The following is an 11229-nucleotide window of genomic DNA, read 5'->3' as shown; positions in this document are numbered from 1 at the left end:
CTATCCCAAACCTTAACCCTTACCTTAACCATTCAGAATGAGTGACTAAACTTAATGTTTAACCCTATCCCAAACCTTAACCCTTACCTTAACCATTCAGAATGAGTGACTAAACTTAATGTTTAACCCTATCCCAAACCTTAACCCTTACCTTAACCATTCAGAATGAGTAACTAAACTTAATGTTTAAACCCTATCCCAAACCGTAACCCTTATCTTAACCATTCAGAATGAGTGACTAAACTTAACCCTTAACTGTGAAATTTGACGTTGGAGAAATGGAACGAATCAGAGCAGAATAGGAGCAACTTAGAAATGTGTTGTTTGGAGAACATGGATGAACGTCAGACTGTGAGAGTTTGTTGGTCATTGCTGGCCTAAACAGTGATGCTTTTTCCAAGCGAAAGATAGGCTACAGAAATAAATTAGTTTTACACCTGCATTTGAATCTGAAAGTCATTTATACCTACAGTACATGTACATACTATCTCAATCAGCCCGACTAACCATGTATATAGGCTCGCTACTGTTATAGCCTCGCTGCTGTATATATCCTCACTGCTGTATATATCCTCACTGCTGTATATATCCTCACTACTGTTATAGCCTCACTGCTGTATATATCCTCACTACTGTATATAGCCTCACTACTGTATATATCCTCACTGCTGTATATATCCTCACTGCTGTATATAGCCTCACTACCGTATATATCCTCACTGCTGTATATATCCTCACTGCTGTATATATCCTCACTACTGTATATATCCTCACTGCTGTATATATCCTCACTGCTGTATATAGCCTCGCTGCTGTATATATCCTCACTGCTGTATATATCCTCACTGCTGTATATATCCTCACTGCTGTATATATCCTCACTGCTGTATATAGCCTCACTACTGTATATATCCTCACTGCTGTATATATCCTCACTACTGTATATATCCTCACTACTGTTATAGCCTCACTGCTGTATATATCCTCACTACTGTTATAGCCTCACTGCTGTATATATCCTCACTGCTGTATATATCCTCACTACTGTATATATCCTCACTACCGTATATATCCTCACTGCTGTATATATCCTCTCTACTGTATATATCCTCACTGCTGTATATATCCTCACTGCTGTATATATCCTCTCTACTGTATATATCCTCACTGCTGTATATATCCTCACTGCTGTATATATCCTCGCTGCTGTATATATCCTCACTGCTGTATATATCCTCACTACCGTATATATCCTCACTACTGTATATATCCTCACTACCGTATATATCCTCACTACCGTATATATCCTCACTGCTGTATATATCCTCACTACTGTATATATCCTCACTACCGTATATATCCTCACTACCGTATATATCCTCACTACTGTATATATCCTCAATGCTGTATATCCTCACTACCGTATATATCCTCACTGCTGTATATATCCTCACTACTGTATATATCCTCACTGCTGTATATATCCTCACTGCTGTATATATCCTCTCTACTGTATATATCCTCACTACTGTATATATCCTCACTACTGTATATATCCTCAGTTCTGTATATATCCTCACTACCGTATATATCCTCACTACTGTATATATCCTCACTGCTGTATATATCCTCACTACCGTATATATCCTCACTGCTGTATATATCCTCTCTACTGTATATATCCTCACTGCTGTATATATCCTCACTGCTGTATATATCCTCACTACTGTATATATCCTCACTGCTGTATATATCCTCACTACTGTATATATCCTCACTGCTGTATATATCCTCACTGCTGTATATATCCTCACTACTGTATATATCCTCTCTACTGTATATATCCTCACTACTGTATATATCCTCACTGCTGTATATATCCTCACTACTGTATATATCCTCACTGCTGTATATATCCTCACTACCGTATATATCCTCACTGCTGTATATATCCTCACTGCTGTATATATCCTCACTACTGTATATATCCTCACTGCTGTATATATCCTCACTACTGTATATATCCTCACTGCTGTATATATCCTCACTGCTGTATATATCCTCACTACTGTATATATCCTCACTGCTGTATATATCCTCACTGCTGTATATATCCTCACTGCTGTATATATCCTCACTGCTGTATATATCCTCACTACCGTATATATCCTCACTGCTGTATATATCCTCTCTACTGTATATATCCTCACTGCTGTATATATCCTCACTGCTGTATATATCCTCACTGCTGTATATATCCTCACTACTGTTATAGCCTCACTACTGTATATATCCTCACTACTGTATATATCCTCACTGCTGTATATATCCTCACTGCTGTATATATCCTCACTACCGTATATATCCTCACTGCTGTATATATCCTCTCTACTGTATATATCCTCACTGCTGTATATATCCTCAATGCTGTATATATCCTCACTGCTGTATATATCCTCACTACTGTTATAGCCTCACTACTGTTATAGCCTCACTGCTGTATATAGCCTCACTACTGTATATATCCTCACTGCTGTATATATCCTCACTGCTGTATATATCCTCACTGCTGTATATATCCTCTCTACTGTATATATCCTCACTAATGTATATATCCTCACTGCTGTATATATCCTCACTGCTGTATATATCCTCACTACTGTTATAGCCTCACTACTGTATATATCCTCACTACTGTATATATCCTCTCTACTGTATATATCCTCACTACTGTATATATCCTCACTACTGTATATATCCTCACTGCTGTATATATCCTCACTGCTGTATATATCCTCACTGCTGTATATAGCCTCACTACTGTATATATCCTCACTGCTGTATATATCCTCACTACTGTATATATCCTCACTACTGTTATAGCCTCACTGCTGTATATATCCTCACTACTGTTATAGCCTCACTGCTGTATATATCCTCACTGCTGTATATATCCTCACTACTGTATATATCCTCACTACCGTATATATCCTCACTGCTGTATAAATCCTCTCTACTGTATATATCCTCACTGCTGTATATATCCTCACTGTTGTATATATCCTCTCTACTGTATATATCCTCACTGCTGTATATATCGTCACTGCTGTATATATCCTCGCTGCTGTATATATCCTCACTGCTGTATATATCCTCACTACCGTATATATCCTCACTACTGTATATATCCTCACTACCGTATATATCCTCACTACCGTATATATCCTCACTGCTGTATATATCCTCACTACTGTATATATCCTCACTACCGTATATATCCTCACTACCGTATATATCCTCACTACTGTATATATCCTCAATGCTGTATATCCTCACTACCGTATATATCCTCACTGCTGTATATATCCTCACTACTGTATATATCCTCACTGCTGTATATATCCTCACTGCTGTATATATCCTCTCTACTGTATATATCCTCACTACTGTATATATCCTCACTACTGTATATATCCTCAGTTCTGTATATATCCTCACTACCGTATATATCCTCACTACTGTATATATCCTCACTGCTGTATATATCCTCACTACCGTATATATCCTCACTGCTGTATATATCCTCTCTACTGTATATATCCTCACTGCTGTATATATCCTCACTGCTGTATATATCCTCACTACTGTATATATCCTCACTGCTGTATATATCCTCACTACTGTATATATCCTCACTGCTGTATATATCCTCACTGCTGTATATATCCTCACTACTGTATATATCCTCTCTACTGTATATATCCTCACTACTGTATATATCCTCACTGCTGTATATATCCTCACTACTGTATATATCCTCACTGCTGTATATATCCTCACTACCGTATATATCCTCACTGCTGTATATATCCTCACTGCTGTATATATCCTCACTACTGTATATATCATCACTGCTGTATATATCCTGACTACTGTATATATCCTCACTGCTGTATATATCCTCACTGCTGTATATATCCTCACTACTGTATATATCCTCACTGCTGTATATATCCTCACTGCTGTATATATCCTCACTGCTGTATATATCCTCACTGCTGTATATATCCTCACTACCGTATATATCCTCACTGCTGTATATATCCTCTCTACTGTATATATCCTCACTGCTGTATATATCCTCACTGCTGTATATATCCTCACTGCTGTATATATCCTCACTACTGTTATAGCCTCACTACTGTATATATCCTCACTACTGTATATATCCTCACTGCTGTATATATCCTCACTGCTGTATATATCCTCACTACCGTATATATCCTCACTGCTGTATATATCCTCTCTACTGTATATATCCTCACTGCTGTATATATCCTCAATGCTGTATATATCCTCACTGCTGTATATATCCTCACTACTGTTATAGCCTCACTACTGTTATAGCCTCACTGCTGTATATAGCCTCACTACTGTATATATCCTCACTGCTGTATATATCCTCACTGCTGTATATATCCTCACTGCTGTATATATCCTCTCTACTGTATATATCCTCACTAATGTATATATCCTCACTGCTGTATATATCCTCACTGCTGTATATATCCTCACTACTGTTATAGCCTCACTACTGTATATATCCTCACTACTGTATATATCCTCACTACTGTTATAGCCTCACTGCTGTATATATCCTCTCTACTGTATATATCCTCACTACTGTATATATCCTCACTACTGTATATATCCTCACTGCTGTATATATCCTCACTGCTGTATATATCCTCACTGCTGTATACATCCTCACTGCTGTATATATCCTCACTACTGTATATATCCTCACTACTGTATATATCCTCACTGCTGTATATATCCTCACTGCTGTATATATCCTCACTGCTGTATATATCCTCACTACTGTATATATCCTCACTACTGTATATATCCTCACTGCTGTATATATCCTCACTGCTGTATATATCCTCACTGCTGTATATATCCTCACTACCGTATATATCCTCACTACTGTATATATCCTCACTACTGTATATATCCTCACTACTGTTATAGCCTCACTACTGTTATAGCCTCACTGCTGTATATATCCTCACTACTGTTATAGCCTCTCTACTGTTATAGCCTCACTACTGTTATATCCTCACTACTGTATATATCCTCACTGCTGTATATATCCTCACTGCTGTATATATCCTCACTACTGTATATATCCTGACTACTGTATATATCCTCACTACTGTTATAGCCTCACTGCTGTATATATCCTCAATACTGTATATATCCTCACTGCTGTATATATCCTCACTACTGTTATAGCCTCACTACTGTATATATCCTCACTGCTGTATATATCCTCACTGCTGTATATATCCTCACTGCTGTATATATCCTCACTACTGTATATATCCTCACTACTGTATATATCCTCACTACTGTTATAGCCTCACTACCGTATATATCCTCACTGCTGTATATATCCTCACTGCTGTATATATCCTCACTACTGTATATAGCCTCACTACTGTATATATCCTCACTACTGTATATATCCTCACTGCTGTATATATCCTCACTGCTGTATATATCCTCACTACTGTTATAGCCTCACTACTGTATATATCCTCACTGCTGTATATATCCTCACTACTGTATATATCCTCACTACTGTATATATCCTCACTACCGTATATATCCTCACTACTGTTATAGCCTCACTACTGTATATATCCTCACTGCTGTATATATCCTCACTACCGTATATATCCTCACTGCTGTATATATCCTCACTACTGTATATATCCTCACTGCTGTATATATCCTCACTACTGTATATATCCTCACTACTGTATATATCCTCACTACTGTTATAGCCTCACTGCTGTATATAGCCTCACTACTGTATATATCCTCACTGCTGTATATATCCTCACTGCTGTATATATCCTCACTGCTGTATATATCCTCTCTACTGTTATAGCCTCACTACTGTTATATCCTCACTGCTGTATATATCCTCACTACTGTTATATCCTCACTACTGTTATATCCTCACTGCTGTATATATCCTCACTACTGTTATAGCCTCACTACTGTTATAGCCTCACTGCTGTTATAGCCTCACTACTGTTATAGCCTCACTGCTGTATATATCCTCACTGCTGTATATATCCTCACTACTGTTATAGCCTCACTACTGTTATAGCCTCACTGCTGTATATATCCTCACTGCTGTATATATCCTCACTACTGTATATATCCTCACTGCTGTATATATCCTCACTACCGTATATATCCTCACTACTGTATATATCCTCACTACTGTATATATCCTCACTGCTGTATATATCCTCACTACCGTATATATCCTCACTACTGTATATATCCTCGCTGCTGTATATATCCTCACTGCTGTATATATCCTCACTACTGTATATATCCTCGCTGCTGTATATATCCTCACTGCTGTATATATCCTCGCTGCTGTATATATCCTCACTGCTGTACATAGCCTCACTGCTGTATATATCCTCACTACTGTTATATCCTCACTACTGTATATATCCTCACTACTGTATATATCCTCACTGCTGTATATATCCTCACTACTGTATATATCCTCACTACTGTATATATCCTCACTACTGTTATAGCCTCACTGCTGTATATATCCTCACTACTGTTATAGCCTCGCTGCTGCATATAGGTTCGCTACTGTTAGAGCCTCGCTACTGTTATAGCCTCGCTACTGTTATAGCCTCACTACTGTATATAGCCTTTCTACTGTATATAGCCTCTCTACTGTATATAGCCTCTCTACTGTATATAGCCTCTCTACTGTATATAGCCTCGCTACTGTTATAGCCTCACTACTGTATATAGCCTCTCTACTGTATATAGCCTCGCTACTGTTATAGCCTCTCTACTGTATATAGCCTCGCTACTGTTATAGCCTCACTACTGTATATAGCCTCTCTACTGTATATAGCCTCGCTACTGTTATAGCCTCACTACTGTTATAGCCTCGCTACTGTATATAGCCTCTCTACTGTATATAGCCTCTCTACTGTATATAGCCTCTCTACTGTATATAGCCTCGCTACTGTATATAGCCTCACTACTGTATATAGCCTCACTACTGTATATAGCCTCACTACTGTATATAGCCTCACTACTGTTATAGCCTCACTACTGTATATAGCCTCACTACTGTATATAGCCTCGCTACTGTATATAGCCTCACTACTGTATATAGCCCCACTACTGTATATAGCCTTGCTACTGTATATAGACTCACTACTGTATATAGCCCCACTACTGTATATAGCCTCGCTACTGTATATAGCCTCACTACTGTATATAGCCTCGCTACTGTATATAGCCTCGCTACTGTATATAGCCTCGCTACTGTATATAGCCTCACTACTGTATATAGCCTCACTACTGTATATAGCCTCACTACTGTTATAGCCTCACTACTGTAATAGCCTCACTACTGTTATAGCCTCACTACTGTATATAGCCTCTCTACTGTTATAGCCTCACTACTGTATATAGCCTCGCTACTGTATATAGCCTCACTACTGTTATAGCCTCACTACTGTATATAGCCTCACTACTGTATATAGCCTCACTACTGTTATAGCCTCACTACTGTATATAGCCTCGCTACTGTATATAGCCTCACTACTGTATATAGCATCACTACTGTATATAGCCTCACTACTGTATATAGCCTCACTACTGTTATAGCCTCACTACTGTTATAGCCTCACTACTGTATATAGCCTCACTACTGTATATAGCCGCACTACTGTATATAGCCTCACCACTGTTATAGCCTCACTACTGTATATAGCCCCACTACTGTTATAGCCTCACTACTGTATATAGCCTCACTACTGTATATAGCCTCACTACTGTATATAACCTCGCTACTGTTATAGCCCCGATCCATATATAGCCTCGCTACTGTATATAGCCCCGATCCATATATAGCCTCGCTACTGTATATAGCCCCGATCCATATATAGCCTCGCTACTGTATATAGCCCCGATCCATATATAGCCTCGCTACTGTATTTCCCCGATCCATATATAGCCTCGCTACTGTATATAGCCCCGATCCATATATAGCCTCGCTACTGTATATAGCCTCACTACTGTATATAACCTCGCTACTGTATATAGCCCCGATCCATATATAGCCTCGCTACTGTATATCCCCGATCCATATATAGCCTCGCTACTGTATATAGCCCCGATCCATATATAGCCTCGCTACTGTATATAGCCCCGATCCATATATAGCCTCGCTACTGTATATCCCCGATCCATATATAGCCTCGCTACTGTACATAGCCCCGATCCATATATAGCCTCGCTACTGTATATAGCCTCACTACTGTATATAGCCTCACTACTGTTATAGCCTCACTACTGTATATAGCCTCACTACTGTATATAGCCTCACTACTGTATATAGCCTCACTACTGTTATAGCCTCACTACTGTATATAGCCTCTCTACTGTATATAGCCTCGCTACTGTTATAGCCTCACTACTGTATATAGCCTCACTACTGTTATAGCCTCACTACTGTATATAGCCTCACTACTGTATATAGCCTCACTACTGTATATAGCCTCACTACTGTTATAGTAGTTATATATATATATATATAGTAGTCCATATATAGCCTCGCTGTCACGTTCTGACCATAGTTCTTTTGTGTTTTCTTTGTTTTAGTGTTGGTCAGGACGTGAGCTGAGTGGGCATTCTATGTTGTATGTCTAGTTTGTCTATTTCTATGTTTGGCCTGATATGGTTCTCAATCAGAGGCAGGTGTTAGTCATTGTCTCTGATTGGGAACCATATTTAGGTAGCCTGTTTTGTGGTGGGTTTTGTGGGTGGTTGTTTCCTGTCTTTGTGTCTATGCACCAGATAGGACTGTTTTGTTTTTTTCACATTTGTTGTTTTGTATTTTGTCCTGTTCACGTTTATTGTCCTTATTAAACATGTTGAACACTAACCACGCTGCATTTTAGTCCTCCTCTCCTTCAACGGAAGAAAACCGTTACACACGCTACTGTTATTTTTCACTGTCTTTTTTACAGTTTTTTTTCTTAACTTACCTATTGTTCACCTAATACCTTTTTTGCAGTGTTGGTTAGAGCCTGTAAGGAAGCATTTCACTGTCAGGTCTACACCTGTTGTAATCGGCGTACGTTACAAATAAACTTTGATTTGATGTTCACAGCCAATATCAACTAGGGATTTATCATGCCACTTCTCTGGAGTCATATGACCTACTAGTAGCAGAGGTCCTGATGGACAGCATGTTCTGTCTGCATCGCCCTGCCTGCAGAATGCTTCCTGCCGAGTAGCCCTGTTCTTCCTCACAAATATCGTAATAAATTTGCCAGAACACAGTGCCTTTGAAAAGTATTCAGGCCCTCGACTTTTTCCACATTTGTTATGTTACAGACTTTTTTCAAAAATTTATGAAATTGTCCTCAGCAATCTACACAAAATACTCCATAATGACAAAGCGAAAACAGGTTTTTAAATGTATTCAAAATAAAAAACAGAAATACCTTATTTACATAAGTATCCAGACCCTTTGCTATGAGACTCGATATTAAGCTCAGGTGCATCCTGTTTCAATTGATCATCCTTGAGATGTTTCTACAACTTGATTGGAGTCCACCTGTGGTAACTTCAATTGATTGGACATGATTTGGAAAGGCACACACCTGTCTATATAAGGTCCCACAGTTGACAGTGCATGTCAGAGCAAAAATCAAACCATGAGGTCGGAGGAGTTGTCTGTAGAGCTCCGAGACAGGATTGTGTCGAAGTACAGATTTCGGGAAAATTTGAGGCAGCATTGAAGGTACCCAAGAACACAGTGGCCTCCATCCTTCTTAAATGGAGGAAGTTTGGAACCAGCAAGACTCTTCCAAGAGCTGGCCGCTGTCCTTGAGTGGCCTAGCCAGAGCCCGGAATTGAACCCTATTGAATATCTCTGGAGCGACTTGAAACTAGCTGTGCAGCAAAGCTCCCCATCCAACCTGACAGAGCTTGAGAGGATCTACAGAGAAGAATTGGAAAAACTCCCCAAATACAGGTGCGCCAAGCTTGTAGCGTCATACCCAAGAGGCCTTGATGCTGCAATCGCTGTCAAAAGTGCTTCAACAAAGTACTGAGTAAAGGGTCTGAATACTTATGTAAATGTGATATTTTTTACATTTTAATTAGCAAACATTTCTACAAAACCATTTTCTTTAGTTTTGTCATTATGGGGTATTGTGTGTTGATTGATGAGGGGGAAAAAAACTAGAATAAGGCCGTAAGGTAACAAAATGTGGAAACAGACAAGGTGTCTGAATACTTTCCGAATGCACTGTATGTTACATCTTCATCCCATTATATTGATGGCAGTGCGATGTTACTGTGTATCTTTAGACATATAGCCAGTAGACACCCATACTAGGCATATCTGAAATACAACAATGATCAATCAAATCGCAGGGTAGGCTAAGATGAGTCACTAGTATATTGTTTACCTGTATTTTATATGGATGACAAACATAGGCCTACTCTGTTTTTGTCAGGAAAAAAGTGAAGGAAATTAAGCTCTTTCTGGTCACTAATCTGGAAGTGCGCACCCACCTTTGTCGCAATGCTGATGACTGATCATTGGTCAACAACAACATTTTTGGTTTTGAAGCATAGATGAGAATTGAACAACGACTTGCTGGCAGTGGGTTCAGAACAACAACTACAAAACATGTATACAAAAAGGGATGCTGGAAGGCCAGCCTGGAAGAACAGACTGGGAGGACAGACTGGGAGGACAGACTGGGAGGACAGACTGGAAGAACAGACTGGAAGAACAGACTGGGAGGACAGACTGGAAGAACAGACTGGGAGGACAGACTGGGAGGACAGACTGGGAGGACAGCCTGGAAGAACAGACTGGGAGGACAGACTGGGAGGACAGACTGGGAGGACAGACTGGGAGGACAGACTGGGATGACAGACTGGGAGGACAGTCTGGAAGAACAGACTGGGAGGACAGACTGGGAGGACAGATTGGGAGGACAGACTGGGAGGACAGACTGGGAGGAAAGACTGGGAGGACAGACTGGGAGGACAGACTGGGAGGAAAGACTGGGAGGACAGCCTGGAAGAACAGACTGAGAGGACAGACTGGGAGGACAGACTGGGAGGACAGACTGGGAGGAC

Source organism: Oncorhynchus clarkii, chromosome 20 (genome assembly GCF_045791955.1).
Source record: "Oncorhynchus clarkii lewisi isolate Uvic-CL-2024 chromosome 20, UVic_Ocla_1.0, whole genome shotgun sequence".
Lineage (NCBI taxonomy): Eukaryota > Metazoa > Chordata > Actinopteri > Salmoniformes > Salmonidae > Oncorhynchus > Oncorhynchus clarkii.
This window is presented reverse-complemented; position numbering follows the sequence as displayed.